This window comes from Hyperolius riggenbachi, chromosome 6 (genome assembly GCF_040937935.1).
Source record: "Hyperolius riggenbachi isolate aHypRig1 chromosome 6, aHypRig1.pri, whole genome shotgun sequence".
NCBI lineage: Eukaryota > Metazoa > Chordata > Amphibia > Anura > Hyperoliidae > Hyperolius > Hyperolius riggenbachi.
In genome coordinates, this window is record NC_090651.1 from 127502084 (window position 1) to 127522002 (window position 19919).

The window sequence follows — 19919 nt, forward strand, 5'->3', positions numbered from 1 at the left end:
ATTTTTACACATACCCATGCTGAGTGGGAGAAATCTCTCTGTAAATGGACAATTGTGTGTAAAAAAATCAAAAAATTGTCATTTACAGAGATATTTCTCCCACCCAGCATCGGTATGTGTAAAAATACACCCCAAAACACATTATACTACTTCTACTGAGTACGGCAATACCACATGTGTGGCACTTTTTTGCAGCCTAACTGCGCTAAGGGGCCCAAAGTCCAATGAGCACCTTTAGGCTTTACAGGGGTGCTTACAAATTAGCACCCCCCAAAATGCGAGGACAGTAAACACACCCCACAAATGACCCCATTTTGGAAAGTAGACACTTCAAGGTATTCAGAGAGGGGCATGATGAGTCCGTGGCAGATTTCATTTTTTTTTGTCACAAGTTAGAAGAAATGGAAACTTTTTTTTTTTTGTCACAAAGTGTCATTTTCCGCTTACTTGTGACAAAAAATAATATCTTCTATGAACTCACTATGCCTCTCAGTGAATACTTTGGGATGTCTTCTTTCCAAAATGGGGTCATTTGGGGGGTATTTATACTATCCTGGAATTCTAGCCCCTCATGAAACATGACAGGGGGTCAGAAAAGTCATAGATGCTTGAAAATGGGAAAATTCACTTTTTGCACCATAGTTTGTAAACGCTATAACTTTTACCAAAACCAATAAATATACACTGAATGGTTTTTTTTAAAACAAAAACATGTTTGTCCACATTTTTCGCGCTGCAAGTATACAGAAATTTTACTTTATTTGAAAAATGTCAGCACAGAAAGTAAAAAAAATCATTTTTTTGCCAAAATTCATGTCTTTTTTGATGAATATAATAAAAAGTAAAACTCACAGCAGCAATCAAATAGCACCAAAAGAAAGCTTTATTAGTGACAAGAAAAGGAGCCAAAATTCATTTAGGTGGTAGGTTGTATGAGCGAGCAATAAACCGTGAAAGCTGCAGTGGTCTGAATGGAAAAAAAGTGCCTGGTCCTTAAGGGGGGTAAAGACCACGGTCCTCAAGTGGTTAAAGGATGGACCAGGACTATCCAAATATGAAAGGACATCATCAGCGTATAGAGAAATGTTTTCATGCACCCTGTTTTTTACCCAACCCTTGATGGAAGAATCTCCACGTATAAATGCTGCCAACGGTTCCATTGCCAGGGCAAACAGCAGCGGGGACAGAGGGCATCCCTGACGGGTATCTCTGCATATATGAAAAGGATCAGAAACTTGACCATTTACTTTCAGCATAGCAATTGGACCATTATACAAAATACGTATCCATTCTCTGAAGCCCGGACCGAACCCAAAAACTTCTAGAACCGACTGAAGATATTGCCAAGAGAGAGTATCAAAAGCTTTATTAGTGTCTAAGGACAGGAGAATTCTCTTGCCAGCATTTTTATGAGGGAATTGTAAATGAACAAATAACCTACGAAGATTCAATTTAGTGGAGCATGTCGGGATAAACCCAGTTTGGTCTGGGTTCACCAGTTTTTCAATCACAAGTTTGAGACGGTCAGCAAGGATTTTGGCTAAGATCTTCACATCAGCGTTCAGATATGGGACGATAAGGGTCACAAACTTCCGGATTTTTCCCATGCTTCAGGAGAAGGTTTATATGTGCCTCTCTCATAGATTCTGGTAATATACCCACACGATAAGCATCCTGAAATGTCTGAAGAAGGGCTTGAGAGGTAACCGATCTGCTTTTTATATACCATTCAGATGGTATACCATCAGGACCTGGGGATTTGTTTATTTTAAGGTTCTTAGTTGTGGCTAGGACCTCTGTGAGTGTAATAGGAGCATCCAGGGAGTTACAGTCCTCCTCATCAAGGACTGGTAGTTGACACTTTTTCAGAAATCTGGATAGGGAGGAATAGTCACACTCTGGGTTAGCTTTATATAAATCACTATAGAACAAACAAAAAGTCTCAAATATATCTATAGAGGACGAGAATTCAGTACCCGATGAGGAGACAATTCTCGGAATGGTAATGGGAGAACATTGAGCCTGAACCATAGAAGCTAATAATTTACTGGATTTATTTCCGAACTCAAAAAAGTTTGAGACAATAGAAAATTGCGATGTTTAGCTCTATTTAGTAACTTAGTTTCATGATCGCGACGTGCCTTAGCCCAAGCAGAGTAGTTCTCCTGGGAGGGAGACTGCTGAAACAATACCTGTGCGTTAGTCATAGCAGACTCAGTACGTGCATTAAAAGCTTCATCATTTTTGAGAGTAATGCCTTTAATATTAGAGAAATGAACGCGAAGAGCTGCTTTAGAGGCGTCCCAAACTATGCCCGAGGTAGAGGTACCGGGATTTAGGCACCAATATTCTCCCATTTGAGTGGTACAGTAATTGAGAACTACTTCATCATATAACCATAGCTGACCCATCCTCCAGCCACCAGAGTTCCTCAAAGGACCTCCCACAAGAGTACACATAAGGGGTGAATGGTCAGAGATCCCATGAGGAAGATAATCTACAGAATTGACCTTATTGAGAATGTCGTGGGAGCCCAAGACTAAATCAATTCGAGACAACGTGCCATGTGAGTCAGAAAAACAAGAGAAGGTCACCTTTTTATGATTACGCCACCTCCAAATATCAAAAAGAGAGTGCTTCTGTATCCACTTCGAAAACGCCAAGTGCCCCCTATGATCCCCAGGAGAGGATCTGTCAAGAATATGAACAGTGATATTATTAAAGTCACCACAGTGTATAATGTGACTCGAGGGTAGATCAAAAATAAGTGACATAACCTTATCCAGCACTGAGACCTGGAAAGGAGGGGGAACATAAATAGAAGTAATTGTAAACGCCTGGCCCTCATAGGAAAAATGCAAAATCACATATCTTACCAAAAGGTCGGAGTGTACAGAGTTAATTTTGATAGGGGCATTTTTAGAGACAAGGATGGCAGTACCTCTCGAATAAGAAGAGTATTGGGCTGCAAAGACATGACCAATGCAGGGTTTTTTAAGCGTATTTAAACGGGAACCTGTGAGATGGGTCTCCTGTAGACACATAATATGCGGGTTAAGCTTTTTCATAAAGTCAAAAACCAACCGCCTCTTAATGGGATGATTCAGTCCCCTGACATTCCAGGAAAGAATTTTGAACTCACTCATTGTAGATAACAAGAAATATAACATATAATGCACAGGAGAACAGTAAAAAAGCTGGCTGTTGAGGGAAAGTAGGACTGTCATGGATATAAAAACAACACAGAAAAACAAAACCCAAAAGAAAACCCCGCCCACAACCCACCCCGCAAGTTGCCCTAAACTACAACCCGCTTTTGTCCCTAACATAAACAGCATTCAAGAGCGGATAACCGGAGATAAACTCCAGTACCCCAAAAAAGAATACACGTGCTCATTATATTAAATAAAAAACATATATAGCATTCACAGTGAGAAGTCTGAAATTCAAAGAGGTATACCTTCTAGAGGAAACAGCAACCTGCATATACACACAGCTTATTATAACATAGGAGTAAAATAAACATACAATAGAAAAATGCCAGATAATGCACTGAGGATCTTGATATGTAGCATAAAAAACATATTAAATTGGGATTCCTCAAAAAGATCAGTTTCAAATTATCCAACAGTTAATTAACCCTGGCCATATAAAATGTTAACAGAGTACTTGTAGAAACGTGAAGTGGAGAAGGGGTACACCAGTTCAGATATGACAACAAAAAGTGTCCGCAGAATAAAGGCGGAAGCCATTCTGAAGTACACCAAAATACTGTGTATTCAGGTAAAACCTTTCAGAATATCAAACACTGAGAAAGAGGGAAAACCCATAAGGCAAAACAATCATGCAGCAGAGATAGGATTAACGAAGCCTATTATTACGAGATGCTCTGCCAGCCAGATTGGATCCAATTGATTCCAGCCACGAAGCAGCTTCACGTGGGCTAGAAAAGAATAAAGTTTTATCTTCATAAATGACACGTATTTTGGCAGGGAAGAGCATACTATACTTGATCTGTTTGTCATGTAGGAGATTTTTCACATCAGCGAAAGCTATCCGCTGTTTTTGGACATCTACAGAGAAGTCCTGGTATATTTGAATTGTAGCATCATTGAACGTTAGGGGTGCATCATGCAATCTGGCAGCTTTTAGAATAGAGGTTTTATCCCGGAAGTTCAAAAATTTTGCAATCAGTGGCCGAGGGGACAAGCCAGGTTTGGCCGGGCCGAAATGAAATTCTGTGAGCTCTCTCAATTGAGAAGGTACGAGAAGGGGACAATTCAGGGAGCGAGTCAGTAAGCCATTTTTCCAAAAATACCTCTGCCTCAGGGCCCTCAGCTTTTTCTGGAAATCCCACAAATCTCAAGTTGCTCCTCCTCGATCTATTCTCCAGATCAGATAACTTAAATGAATGACCATCAGAAATGTTGCCGTAATAATTAAGATCAGAGTGCAAAGGCCTCACATCGTTCTCTAAATCACTTATATGCTTCTCAGCCTCACCCGATCTGTCCTTTAGCTTCTGCATGTCCCCTTTCACATACGAGAGTTCCACCTGAATAGTATCTAATCTCCCTGTAATGGATGCTTTCAAATCTGCTATGGCTTCCAAAAGCTGCAGCCTGGAAGATTCCTCCTCGTGTACATTAAGATCATCTGAAGCACAAGATTGCCCGGGTGAGCCCTTATCACTGTCAGGTGGTTGTGAACAGGTTCTCTGCTCTTTCAGGGAAAGAGGTGGAGGAGCAGGGCTATCAGCCCAATCTTCACTCACCGAGTCCAAGGGCAGGGTGTCATCAAGGGAGGAAGATTGTTTCTGCGTGCGAGCAGGGCCCGGGGGATCGGCGCCATCTTGTCCTCCATTATGCGCCAACCGCTCTGTGACGGAGGATGCCTTGGCGTCACCTTTCTTCGGCGGCATAGTGAAGCCTGGAGCAGGAGAGGGCTCTGCAGATGAAGAACGCTGTGAAAGCGGGTGATGGGAGCACAGGATACCGGCAGGATATGCAGGGTAAAGCGGAGCTCAAGTGCCGAGCGTCTTCTTCACTCCATGGTCAGGCCACGCCCTCCCCCTTGTCATACTTAACCATCTCTACCCCTATCCAGATTGAAAGTCTCTGTACACACACTCCACCTGCCATAGTCTAATGATTATGGCTGTGGGTGTGCACATTGTGGTGTTGGGTATTGCATGCGCATGCACAAGGATTGGCCCATACATTTACACATGTGTGGTAAATATAAATGACATGGCAAACCAACTATGGATTACCTATAAAAGGTCCCTCTAAAACTGCACACAGTGCTGATGGTTCTGTTAGCTCTTGTGGTAATACCTACCCAGGCCAGTGTTTACCTGCATACTCTATTTTGCCAACTTACTTGAACCATGCTGAACCTGGCCAGCTGCTTGTCCTGACTTCTCCCAGTAACCCTGACTATGTCTGTCAGCTTTTCGTGTTTCTCCTGTACCAGTTCCATGCCACAGCATTGATTGTTCTTCTTGTCTCCAGGGAGGCAATATTAGGGACCTGGGGGTCACTGGCAGTAATGAATTTGTTACCCACTAGAGGAAACACTCAATTTTTCTTGGAAGAGCTGCCAAAGACCAAGTATCCACTTGGTGTCCACACCATTGATAATCCTTTATAAACCACGGATGACAGAGGCAATCCTATGTAACACACATGCTATGTACCCAACATGCTCTTGGTAAATATATCAGCTGATGGGGGGAGTGGATTAGGCATTGCCACATAGTTAGTAGCTAACCAAAAAGACTGATATCCAATCCACTGTTCTGCTTATAGCTTTAGGGCCTGAGCAGACTTGCACACTGTGCATTTTTCAGCAATGCTTATCAGTCTGTAACATTGATGTGTTGCTGAAAAAATGCCCAGAAGCATGCATTGTCCTCTTGCCTGCTTGCTTTGCTCGCTGGGCTGCAGTCTCAGTCCTTGCTTCACTTGGACATTTTTGTTTTGAGAACATAGTCCTTTGAATACTTGTACAATGAAGTTGCATTTCTATTTTAGCTCAATTGGAAGAACCTTTACAAATCTGTCCATAAGACCAAAATGTGTACGGCGCTTGAATTAATTGTTCGTTCTAAGTTTACATCAAGGTAGGTAGCTTCTTATATTATGTTGATAGAGCAGATTTGCAAAAATATCTTCAGAGCTGCTGTAATTTGTGAAACTGTGAAAAACATTTGCCACTGATATAATGTATCTCAGTTGAGAATTTCTGCATTTAAATTCGGACAGCAGGTCTGCTTTTTTAGTGTTTGAAGTGCAATGTTGGGTTTCAATGCAAGTCAAGGGGAATGTATAAAATGGATTTTCTCTTCCAAATTGTTTCAGGCAGAAGAGGTAGTGTGGAGGGATCGTTGGTTTACACCTGGTGGACCTGTCCCAAGGTTTCAAGGTTTTGGTCCAGAGTTAATACCCTGATCTCGAGAGACTTACACAGGCTTTTTCAAAAAGGCCTTAAGGTACTATCATCAGGACATAAACCTAGCCCTACAAAGCACCCCGAACACCAAATAATTCAGCGTATAGCCAATGTAGCTAAAACCTATATATCAGCGATCTGGTTGTCCCTTGTCGTCTCATTCTCTATTGTTTTGAAGAAATTAGACTCTATTTTGATATCTGAAAGGGTAAACTCGAGGATTGGGGGCACTAGCAAAGCTTTTGAAAAGATGTGGGCTCCCTGGATTGCCTTTTGCGAGGGAGCAGCTTCTGGTATAATTTCATAGGTCACTAACTTCTCTCTTAACCAATAATTTTCCGAAGTTCTGAAACAATATTCTTAATACCATGACACTGGGCCTACTTTTTTTCTTCACTTCTACTTTTACTTTTTTCTTCAGCTTACGTGATCCTGACTGGAGTGCTGACTAGTTTGTTTAGAGCTCCATTTTCACCAATCTTCCTCCCTTTTTATACATATTTGATTAGGGACATATCTGGGTAATACACTGCCTATGGCAAACACTGAAATTGCGCAATCATACACTCCTTCCCTCCTCCACCTCAATCAAAGCCCCCCTTCCCCTCTAAAAACAGCATCTTTTCTCAAGTACATTTGTTGTTTTCTCTTTCTTTCTTTTTTTTGGGGGGGGGGCGTGGTTACTTTTTGGGGAAAAATCTCATCTTATTCCCTTGCTGTGCTCTATCCTAACACTAACTTTTCCCTCTTTTAACACCTAACACTAACCTCCCACTCCTAAACATTTACCCAGGGGCGTAACTAGAAATCACTAGGCCCCCCTGCAACACATTGGATGCCCCCCCCCCCCCACACACACTTTCTGCACAGGTAAACTGAGAATAAATGTTACTCAATCGGCTAATGCACACTTGAATGTCAGCAGTGCAGGCATTTTCTCTATCGATTACATTAGCTTCTGTGATAAAACATGCATGTTTTCACACATACAGATGCATATGATATGCAGAAAACGCATACGGAAAACCAACAGACGAGTGTGCTCCCGGCCTCAGCTTATTACACTCACTCTGACCATCTCTGATGGAGCAGAATTGGCTCTGCAGACTTCTTCAGCATCACTACAGTACAGAGTACTTGGGGAGGGGGCAGAGAGGCTTGGGACGGAATGTTGTACACAAGAGCCTGCTGCACACTGAATAGGGACTGTTTACAAATCTTTGTCTACAAAACTTTGTATGATTCATTATCAGTAACTCAGCAGATGCAGTCATTATAACAATTGTGCAGAGAGCATAAAGTTTTTTCTCTCTATGTCCTTAGCTGTCAGTCTCACAGGACAGGGAAACGAAACATCTCTCCCCATGGGGCCCCCTGCAGCTTCTGGCCCCCCCTGCAGCTGCATCCCTTGCAGGGTCTATTGTTACGCCTTTACCTCTCAACTTGTAACACTAACATTTCCCCTCACAGTTACAGCTGATTAGTTTGAGCACAGGGACCCAGGTAGACCAATTAATGTTTGCCTCCTGTTCCCCGCCCTCCTGGTTGAAAGGTCGCTTAGGCAAGTCCTCCAAATTAACCCATCCTGGGTATGGCTGAAGCAGTAAGAGCCAAGTGATAGAAGTCACCTCCACCACCTCCACACACCTTCTACATGTGAAATATCATGAGTACGGCTTAAGCCTTTGACCAGCTAATAAGATGGTTGAAGGAGGCCCCTAATTTCTCCCCCTGGTCCAAGAGCCCCGTGCAGTTGTAACCTCTGCATCCACTATTGCTACGCCACTGTATATTCCCATCCTTTCCAGGGAGGAGGAAAGGTCTAATCTGTTTAGTAGGGATGATTGGAATGAGCAAATTCCTTTCCGCCAGAATTGCAGAATTCCGCCAGCGCTAAATTCCGTTACATTTCCCCGGAATTCTGCATTCCGGCGGAAAAATTAAAGTAATCGCAAATGAAACCTTGTTTATGCTAAATGGTAACCCATGGGACCTAGTGGCTGTTCCCCCGGTCATTTTTCTGTTTTTTTTTTGCAGCAGGAGGTGTCGCTTAAGCCATGGGACCTAGCGGTGGTCCCATGGTGGTCATTTTGGCGCCGCAGGAGGTGTCATTTAAGCCATGGGACCTAGCGGTGGTCCCATGGCGGTCATTTTGGCGCCACAGGAGGTGTCGCTTAAGCCATGGGACCTAGCGGTGGTCCCATGGCGGTCATTTTGGCACTGCAGGAGGTGTAGCTTAAGCCATGGGACCTAGCGGTGGTCCCATGGCGGTCATTTTGGCACTGCAGGAGGTGTAGCTTAAGCCATGGGACCTGGCGGTGGTCCCATGGTGGTTGTTTTGGCACCACAGGAGGTGTCGCGTGACCTGGCGGTGGTCCCATGGTGGTCGTTTTGGCACCGCAGGAGGTGTAGCGTAAGCTATGGGACCTGGTGGTGGTTCCATGGCGGTTGTTTTGGCACCGCAGGAGGTGTCGCGTAAGCTATGGGACCTGGCGGTGGTCCCATGGCGGTCGTTTTGGCACCACAGGAGGTGTCGCATAAGCTATGGGACCTGGCGATGGTTCCATGGCGGTGGTTTTGGCGCCACAGGAGATGTCGCGTAAGCTATGGGACCTGGCGGTGGTTCCATGGCGGTGGTTTTGGCGCCGCAGGAGGTGTCGCGTAAGCTTTGGGACCTGGCGGTGGTTTTGACCCCGCAGTAGGTGTTGGGATAGGTGAGGTAGCTAGGGAGCTGGTTGCTAATATAGGATTGATTGGTTTTTGTTAACACTGTAATTGGTGCTGAAATAATTCCAATTTTCATGCAGAAATCCGTTTGGGTGGTTTTTGTAAGCCTCTGATTGGTGCAGAAATTCCAATTTTCATGAAGAAATCCTGTTGTTTTCACTTCTTCTAGGGGCTTCCTTGTGATTGGCTTACAAAATTCCGCATTCCGCCAGAATTACGCATCGTTCCGTGGACTTTCCGCTATAGTGCTAAGGCAATTCCGTTTCGATGCGACGGAACGGAATCACCAAATTCCGTTCGGAATCGCGGAAAAATGAATGCGGTAAGCATCCCTACTGTTTAGCTGTGAAAATACTAGAAGGTAAAATTAAAGTATCAAATTACATACACACACATATAGATAACATTGGATTGCACTACCTTTTATATTTATAATCTAATGAAAGACTGCATTAGAGACACCCTTATTCAATTCACGTTTTCTCTTAAGTTTTCTCGTGACAGTTTCACACCTTATCAATAAAGTGACATTTAAGTCACCAGTAAGCAAGAAAATATTTATTTGACTGCTCTTTTTCACCTACTTTTTGGTACTTTTTTTCAGTCGCATAAAAATGTTATATTAAACCGAGGATGAAAAAATGATCTCCTAGTAGAAAACTTAGGAGAAAAAATGGAATGAGGGCATTTAAATTCTACGTACTGTAAATTTCTAATAAGTCACACTATTTACAGATGTCTTTATAAACCTTTTCTATAACAATACAAGTAGAGTACTTAGACATGTCACATCAAACTCAAAGTGACAGGTGCCCCGCCCCTTTTTCACACCCTTTCCCCGCCCCTTTTTCACACCCTTTCCCCGCCCCTTTGTCGCACTCTTGCCCCAGCCCACACAGTGAAACACCGCCCCACCATATATTAAGCATGACTGACAGGCAAACCACAAGCAGGCAAATGCCTTCTACCAAAGAAATTTTGAGACAGCTTTATTATAATTTAAAAGCCGCCGGTTCTTATGGCGGTGTCGACAGCCTGCATAGAGTTGTTCGGAAGTATGGATTGAGCAGGAAAGCTGTCAAAAATTGGCTTAATAGACAAGACACATATACTTTATACAAGCCTGCTAAGAAGAAGATTAAAAGAAATAAAATTGTTGTCTCAGATATAGACGCACAATGGCAGGCGGACCTGGTGTCTATGATAGATTTTTCAAGTTACGACAGTGTGAAATATATTTTATCGGTCATAGATGTTTTATCTAAATATGCTTGGTGTGTTGGACTGCGCAATAAAGCTGGGGGAACTGTGGCTAAGGCTTTTAAGTACATATTTCGCACTAGCGATCGAATACCCAGAAAACTAGAAACCGACAGAGGTCGAGAATTCATGAATAAAGATATGAAAAAGCTTTGTGCAGAGCGTGGAATAAAACATTTTTTTACAACAAACACAGTCAAGGCAGCCGTCGTAGAACGTTTTAATCGCACTTTGAAAACCAAGCTGTGGCGCTATCTCAGACACCGAAATACATACCGATACATCGATAATTTACAAAAGATCTTAACAAGTTATAATAGCACATACCAATACTCTATACGATGCAAGCCAGCGTCCGTTACAAAAAACAATTCTTTGTTAATCTGGAAAAATCTGTACCAAGATTATACATCTATTAAAAAGATTAAGCCGGCGCTTGCAGTTGGTGACCACGTGAGAATTTCCTGTTATAAAAGTATATTTACAAAAGGTTATGAGCAAAGCTACACGGAAGAGATCTTTACAATACAAGCTATCAACACCAGAGGTCTCAGGCCTCTTTATAAGTTGAGAGATCTGGCTGGGGAAGTCATTGAGGGATCGTTCTATGATGATGAGCTACAAAAAGTGCCGCTTCATAAAAACAGAATTTATCGGATAGAAAAAATTATAAGAAAAAAACGAGTGAAGGGTAAAAATTTGTACCTAGTTAAGTGGCTCGGATACCCTGAAAAATTCAACGAGTGGATTCCGGAAAACCAGCTGACCGAAATATAAAATATGCAGACGGATTCCTTTTTTATTACACTACCGTGCAATGCCTCATCAAAAATTTACCCAGAGAATACCATCTCAAACTATACAACTAAATTGGCTAAATCTGTGGACCTTCGTGGCGCGTGGGAAGTAGCAATCACCGAAATACAGTATCCGCATTCATGGTATACCTTTGAAGTGCCCGAGGGTATTTTTCACGCCGGGAAACGTGGAGAACCGTTAAGAGATTATTATGTTAGAGCCGGGTATTATCACACTATTGACGATCTTATCAAAGGAGTTAATCATAGACTCGAAAAAGCAAAGCTACCCCTGGACCAGATTAAATTGACCTATGATGAAGCGGAAAGAACTGTTAGCCTGTATAATTCAACCACACACTTTTTCATACCGGGTAAAAAATTGGGACATATATTAGGTTTACCTGTACCAACACCTGATCAGCTGAAACTTCTAAAAGCCGGTCACCATCCTTACTACCAACCAGATCAGAGCCAAACACCCCAAAACACCAAAATATTCTACCCTGATATCAGAGCGGGATTTTATACACTCTTTGTGTACACAGATATAATAGAACATCAGCTAGTAGGGGATGCCTACATTCAATTACTAAGGACCGTTGAAATCAGCGGGAAAGGTGGTGGGATAAGCACACAAAGATACAGCAGACCCGACTATATACCACTCTGCAAGCACCACTTCGATTCAGTAACCATTTCAATTCAAACCGATCAAGGGAAACCTGTTAGGTTTAAGTACGGAAAATCCGTTGTGAGACTTCATTTCAGACAACGGCGCGTAACAGCGAATTGAAATGTTGTCGCAGAAGTTGTATGGAGACCCGAATATCTACACGCGATATTACCTTGCGCAAGCGGGCTATGGATTGGAAGGTTTCCAGGGAGAGGAATTTATGCATGGTTCGGGCCTAGCAGGTCTATTCAGAGGGTTATTCCGTAGGGTTGTTCCTCTGTTTAGAAAAGGCATTGAACTTGTAAAGCCGCATGTAAAAACAGCAGCCAAAAACATCGCTAAAGATGCCGTAGCGTCAGTGTCAACGGCTGTCATGGATAGAATCAATCGTTCAAAACAAGAGCAGGACGGGTCAGGTGTTGTGTATATACGCAAAAAACAACGTAAACGAAAAAGACATATTGACAGCATAGTTCTTCCACCTTTTCTCAATAAAACCAATGGTCGCAAGAAGCGCAGAAGACAGAAATCACCAGCTCGTTCACCAGGCGACATCTTTTAATCGGCGACATGGCTTTCGTGCACGACTGCTCGACCGAGTATGCCAAATCAGAATTGGATATCTTTCAAATACCACCGACACAAACAAGTATAGAAAAATCTATTTATGTAGAAATACACCCTATCGCCGCAATAGCCGACGGCACTCCCTTGGAATTCTTTATATCCGGAAGCGGCGAATATTATTACGACTTAAATAATACCTTGCTACATATCACCTGCCGAATACTTAAAGCGGACAACACGCTCCTGCAAGATGGCGCTCGTGTAGCATTGGTTAATTACCCTATAGCCAGTCTTTTCAGTCAGCTAGATATATCACTCGGCGATCGATTAATATCTACAAGCGATAATCTGTATACCTACAGAGCCTATATAGAAACACTTCTAAACTATAACGCGCAGACTTCGGCGACACAGTTTACAGCCGGTTTATTCTATAAGGATACAGCGGGACATTTTGATGACCGTGCACTGGACGGTAACAATGCAGGCTTCATCAAAAGAGCGCAATTTACAGCACGGTCCAGAAGAACTAGTGGGTCCAATTTACGCCGATATCTTTAATCAGCCAAAGCTGGTCCTGAATGGGCTAGACCTAAAGATTAAACTCACCAGGAATAAAGACTCTTTTTGCCTTATGAGTGCTGAAGCTGAGGCGTTTAAAGTGCAGATACAAACAGCGTCATTATATATTAAAAGGGTTCAAGTCTCACCAGCCGTGAGGATCGGTCACAGCCAGGCGCTGTTAACCGCTAACGCAAAGTACGCCATTGACCGGGCGTGTCTCAAAGTATACAGTATACCGGCCGGGACACGAATTTCCAACCATGAAAATCTATTTCTCGGCAATATACCAAAAATCGTGATACTCGCTCTGGTAGGAAATGAAGAATTTTCTGGAAGCTACCCGAGAAACCCGTTGCAGTTCGGTCACTATAATGTAAATTATGCCTGCCTGTATTTAGACGGTCAACAGATACCTGCAAAACCTTTCCAGCCTAACTTTCAGGCAGAAACGGCAATACGTGAGTATATGGCGCTGGTGCACATCACAGGCAAACAAAAAGCGTTTGACAGGTCGGAATACATGAATGGTTACACCCTGTTCGCGTTTGACACAACGCCGGATCAAGAAGCGGGGTCGGGGCACTTTTCTCTAGTAAAAACGGGTAACCTGAGGGCCGAACTACGTTTTTCCGACCCTACCCCAACAACCCTGAACATGATTGTGTACTCTTTAAACGATAACGTTATTGAAATTAACCATAAAAGAGAAGTTCTATATGATTATTAACAATAATGAATAATTTTGAAATCGAGAACGCTGTGAAAGCCGATTCTTGCGCAAGACGAATCTTTAGAGGTGTAATACCGTGTTATTTTTTACCGACATATAAGATCGTTCAGAGACCCGCTGCGTATATTGTGAATACAGATCCTTCTTCGCGTCGGGGGCAGCACTGGATTTTAATAATGTTATTGAACGAGGATACATCACTTTTTTTTGACAGTTATGGAATGTCGCCAGATAATATCATCTTTCCTAAGGATTTCATACAGTTCTTAAACAGGAATTCTGACTGTATCACCTATAACAATAAACAGCTGCAGTCTACAGATAGCGCTGTGTGCGGGCATTACTGCGTTTATATGCTCCATCACCTAGCCAGAGGATATAAGCTAGAAGAGTTATTGAAAAGATTTGACAATAATTTTAAAACTAATGACGTTTTTGTACAAGCATTTGTGGGTCGTAGATTAAAAAGTAAAATGAACTGTTGTTACTACAATCAATCATGTGTTTGTTATGTTGACAACGTACAATAAATGTGTTTAAATGAACAGAATGCTATTTTGACAATGTACAATAAACTTGGTTAATAAAAAAAAATGTAATTTCATCACATCTGAGGGTCTGTCTTTTGTTTTGTCATCAGCATCCCTCTACACATTGCAAAATGCACGATCAGGATTTTTAGATAACACCTCTTATCTACTCTGAGCTTATGGTTGGGAGTTGTTTTAAGTTATTAGAACACACACACACAGGGTGTCGCTGTGAAAAAAACACAATCCACAGCAAAATAGGCTGTCTATATACAGGTTGTGCAATACCCCACACGCAGCAAAAAGAAAGCACATGGCTTGTATTACACTCAGCAAAATATCACATGGGCAAAAAAAAAAAAAAAAAGTGCACAATCTTTAAATTATATGTGATTACTAATAGAGAATAGCCTTTATTTCTTCAAAATTATATAACACTAAGATCGTCTGTGGGTATATTTAATATTTTAAATAAAAGGCGTGTTTAGGGTTACCTGGCAGGTTTTTAAATGATCTGAAAGCTAGTCAATGAAATGATTAATAGAGAATCAATCTTTAAATTAAATGGGATTACTAATAGCCAATAAAATAGCATTTATTTATCCACAATTACATACAACATGTAAAGTTAAGATGCTCTGTGGGTATATTTAATAGTTTTAATAAAAGGTGTGTGTGTAGGTTTGCACTGTAAGTTTTTAAATAATCTGAAAAGTAGTCAATAAAATTATTAATAGAGAAATAAAATATCTCTATACAGTTTGTGTGGTTATCACAAATTCAGCAAAGAGAATGCCCCTTTGAATATAACATATTTTATTTATGTAGGGTGTTTGATCATTCAGCAATTACGCAACAAAAAGCACCCGCGTGGATTCTAGGCTACTCAGCAATCATTCAGCAAAAAAGCATGCACGTCTTCTAGACCACTCAGCAAAAAGCATGCAGAGGGGTTGTAGCTTACGCAACAAAATAAAAGGGCACTTTTTATTGGCTGCCGAACTCAGATAAGATGATAGACCTAGCATAAATAAGACGGGCCAAGAAAGCTAAAGTTACAGCTTGGAGCAAACACTCAAAGCCGTCACAACCTTGAATACCAAAGGCCCCATCGACATCGTTTACCGCTGACTACCAAAACGCGTGCTTTAGAACTTTCTACAGCTAAGGAAAGAAGGTTAGTTTTTTTCTTTTTCCTCAATATACTTTATAATTTATATCTATGTTTTTATGTAGTTGGTAAATATGCGCGCACAAAACAATTATAGACCTATATATGCTTTGGTTTTTTTTTTTTTTTTTTTTTTTGTTTTTTTTTTTTTTCCCCCCAAGCACAAATATATATATCTATTGATTTCAAATATTTTTGCAACATAATTATATGTGTGTATATACTTTATAATTTATAGCTATATTTTATGTAGTTGGTAGATATGTGCGTATAAAACGGTAATATATGTGCACAAAACAATTATAGACCTATATATGCTTTGTGGTTAATTTTTTTCTAGGGATGTAGTATTTTTTATGTTTTTTTATGTTTGTTTTTTTAATGTTTTTTATGGTTGTTGTGTTTTTTTCTACGCACATAGCAACGATAAATAGCCTGGCTTTTGATATTGTTGGAAAATTTGTGTGTACAGAATACTTATAGGTTTCTATAAGCTTTTGTATTTTTTTCTATGGCTGTAGTACCCAATATTAGTAATTTGCTATAATATGTTGGACAATTACAGCATCCATTTTTATATTTATAGATGGCGCAATACTTTTCTGACAGCTCATGGAACGGTTATTATGATGACATCTAAGATTCGCAGATGTGTAAGTTTACATATGAATGCTGTTTTTGGTAGTACAGTGTTTTTTATTTCGAATAGCGACCTACAATTATCAAAAAAAATGTTTGTTTTCTTTCTACTATAGTGTTCGATGAAGAGAGTGTGCTTGAGAGTTTTCATGAATCTGCCAATCATGCGCCAGAGAGAGAAATAAACAGTAAGCGCGTGCTACGATTTTTTAAAATAGCTAACTGTGTTTTAAATATGTATATCTCGCAGTAAATAGCCTTATGGTTTGCGTATAATGACCTATTTATATTTATTTTATTAATTATTATTATTTTTTTTCATTTTAGTTCCAGACCCTTTTAGGGTTGTAACAACTAATGCCGAATCAGCTGTAATATCCTTGGGCACAACAACAACTACAACGCCATCCTGCAGGATTGTGGTGAAATCCGACCTAATTGACTTAACAGATACACAGGATGAGGACGGATCGGTGACACAAACAGTCACACAGGAAGAGGTCGCACCAGTGACAGAAACTAAGAAACGTAAGTATCATTTTATGCAGGCTGTAATATTTAATGTGAAATATCGTTTGGAATAAATGTGTTGTCTATAGAGCTTTATATTTTGTTAATTTGCACTTGCAGAAGGAAAAAGTGGGTTACCGAAATCATGCGCAGAAAAAAGACGTAGTAAACCGAATTCATGTCCAAAAGGAAGAGGGCAGGGGAAGAAAACTGGCGGCGCCGCTCCTAATGCACGTAAGTGTATGTTTTATCTAAGCTGAAATATGTAATGTGATTCTTTTTATGAGATCTAAAAGCTTTAATGCATTGTGTCTGGTTGGGAAATTGGCGGCGTAATTAATTCTTATATTTTGTTTATTTTTACTTGTAGCAAAAAAATTAAAAGAGAACCACAAAAGAATTAATGCGTTGCTGTCCGCCTTCAGACAGACGCCCCCATCAATGGTCAATCAACCCACAACATCAACTGTCATGAGAGAACCAACTACGCAACAAAGGAATAATGGACCGATAAGGACAACGCCGCTATCACCGATTTGTGAAAACACAACTAACCCACCGCATCTCAAATATGGGGGTGGGCCAATAAACAAAAGACTAAACACCGCTTTTTACGCCGTTCAGGACACGCCCACAGCAGCTGCTGAGACAGACAATTTAAAGAGACGAATCTTTGCTACACCTGATGCCAAACGTCAAAGAATAGACGGTGATGCCTCAGAAATGGCCGCTACAGCCCCAACCCCTACAACAAGTGCATTTAGCCCTACATACACACCGCCGCTTATAACCCAAGGCCCATGGGAAAGATCTTCACCAAATGCAACAGAAAATACAAGCACACCAACACAGCTCCCGCAACTTATAACCTATGCCCTATGGGGGCGACAAGCGCAGGAGGACTTGGAGTATTTGGGAAGTAACAATCATCGCGTGAGTGCTATGGCAAATGATTTATTATGTAGTGTTTGGAACAGTTATATTTTACAAACAGCCATACCATCACCCTCAAATGCCGCCGCTTTAAGAGAGGTACGTGAAAAGCACGACAAATTGATGAGATATGTGGTGTTATATGAAAAAGATAGCTGTGACAATGCATGACTATGTATGTTGGGTAGTGGTATTACTGGCAATCTCCTGAAAAAAACAAATAAAACACGTCTGAGCAAAAGGTCTAGAGCTTTAAAACGGGCTATAAAGATGTTACATGCAGCCAGGCGTTCTCTACACGCTAGAAAAAAGAGGCTTTCTAACAAACATGTTATACCTCCTGGGCCCCCGAACAATCAAACAAGCCCCAATCAAAGAGACAGACCACTGCGAAGGCAAACACAAAAAGTTGTTACTGTCGACATTCATCAGCCTAACGCACAAACGCTACATACACCTGGTAATTCTGCACCGTGTGTCGGTAGTGAGCAGATTGACAGGCCCATAGCAGACAGTACCGCACAAGGTCCAGACAATGACACGTGTGAACAGACCGACAGCTCCATAGCGGACAGTTCCTCACAAGATCCAGACAATGACACGGGTGTTGCTTCTGGGCCGGTTGGCGCTGCCCCTGTATTTTTAGACCATGTCTTCCATCACCGGCGGGAGCTAGTACATTTTAATGGTTTGGAATATGTTGATCACTTTCGGTTTGTAAATCTTGAAAGAATACAGAGCTTTGTTGAGGCGCTACGTGTTATCCATTCTGCTATTCAGGAACTGCTGTCCCAGATAGTTACTGACATAGAACCGGGTGATTTTGTTCAGCTTAGACTCGATGGCGGGGGCGCGTTTCACCCAGTTGTGTCAGCTAAGCAATCTAGAGAGGAGTTTAATGCTGAAACATTTCTGAACAACATTGCAAATGCTTTACAAAGCAACACCGAATGTGTGGCCTGCAATTCTCTCAAACTTGCTGTCATTGTAATCAAGAATAGGCGTGGTGGTGCTAGAAGGATTTTGAAGTCTATTACATACAGCCAGATTATTAAACGTAAGAAACAATGGCTCTATGATTTTAACAATTATAGCACTAATGCTTGTCTAGCTGCTAGTCTGCATGCTCTTTTGGCAGGTAAAGACATAGACGACCATGTTTTGTTGGCAAAAGCTTGTCAGACCCATAAGGATTTGAGCATACCAGTCGGTCAAATGGTGTCGTTCAGTCAGATAACAATGTTTGAAAACTATTTTGATGCCACGATTAAAGTACTGTATCACGACCGTGGAAAGTGGCAGTATTATCATACTGACCAAACCCCTAAAGAGAAGACTGTGTTTGTTTTACACCATGAAAACCATTATTATGGTATTAAGAACGTGAAAGCCTTTATTGGTACTACTTACTTTTGTGAGAGATGTTGTTCAGTCTATACCCACAAGTTTAATCACGGTTGTGTACAGTTTTGCAAAAGTTGTCAAAGAGCAGATTGCGGAGAGGTGGTTGGTGAACAGCCTAGGTGCCCCCGTTGTCGTGTGTTTTGCCGATCATTTGTTTGTTTTGAAGAACATAAACGTTTAGCGATTGATAATACAGCTTTCTGCAGGGTGAAATCTTTTTGTGACTCTTGTTACCGTTTTGTCAACAATGGTGAGGAGCATAAGTGCAGTGGTCTGAAGTGTAGCATTTGTGGGGGCTGTGTCTCCAGATTTGACAGTCATATTTGTTATATGCAGCCCTACAGTGTTAAACAAATGACAGAAAAGTACATTTTTTACGACTTTGAATGCATGCAGGAGACCGGCACACACATACCCAATTACATTTATGCAACAATGTTATACGGTCCAACATCCTGGGAATTCAGTGGTAAAAACTGCACACGCGATTTTGTACTGTTTTTCACCAGCGGTAAATTTACCGGCTATACCTTCATAGCGCATAATGCCGGTAGGTATGATACCTATTTTGTTGTTCAGGAACTGATCAGAGAAAAGCTGGAAATGCGTATTGTGAATCAAGGGGGACGTCTGCTGTGTGTGACCCTGGTGGGTTTGAAAATGAGATTCATAGATTCTTTAAATTTCATACCTATGAAACTCAGTAAAATGCCCGCCGCCATGGGCTTTTCAGGGTCTAAAGGCCATTTTCCACATTTTTTTTAACACAGAAACAAACCAGAGCTATGTAGGCCCCATGCCCGACATAGAGTTTTATGGTGTTGAATACATGATGGCTGGTGAGAAAAAAGAAGTCTTGGCCTGGTATGAAGAGCACAAGCATGATACGTTTAATTTTCAGGACCAGTTAAAAACTTATTGCAAACAGGATGTGGAGATTTTGAGAAAAGCTTGTGAG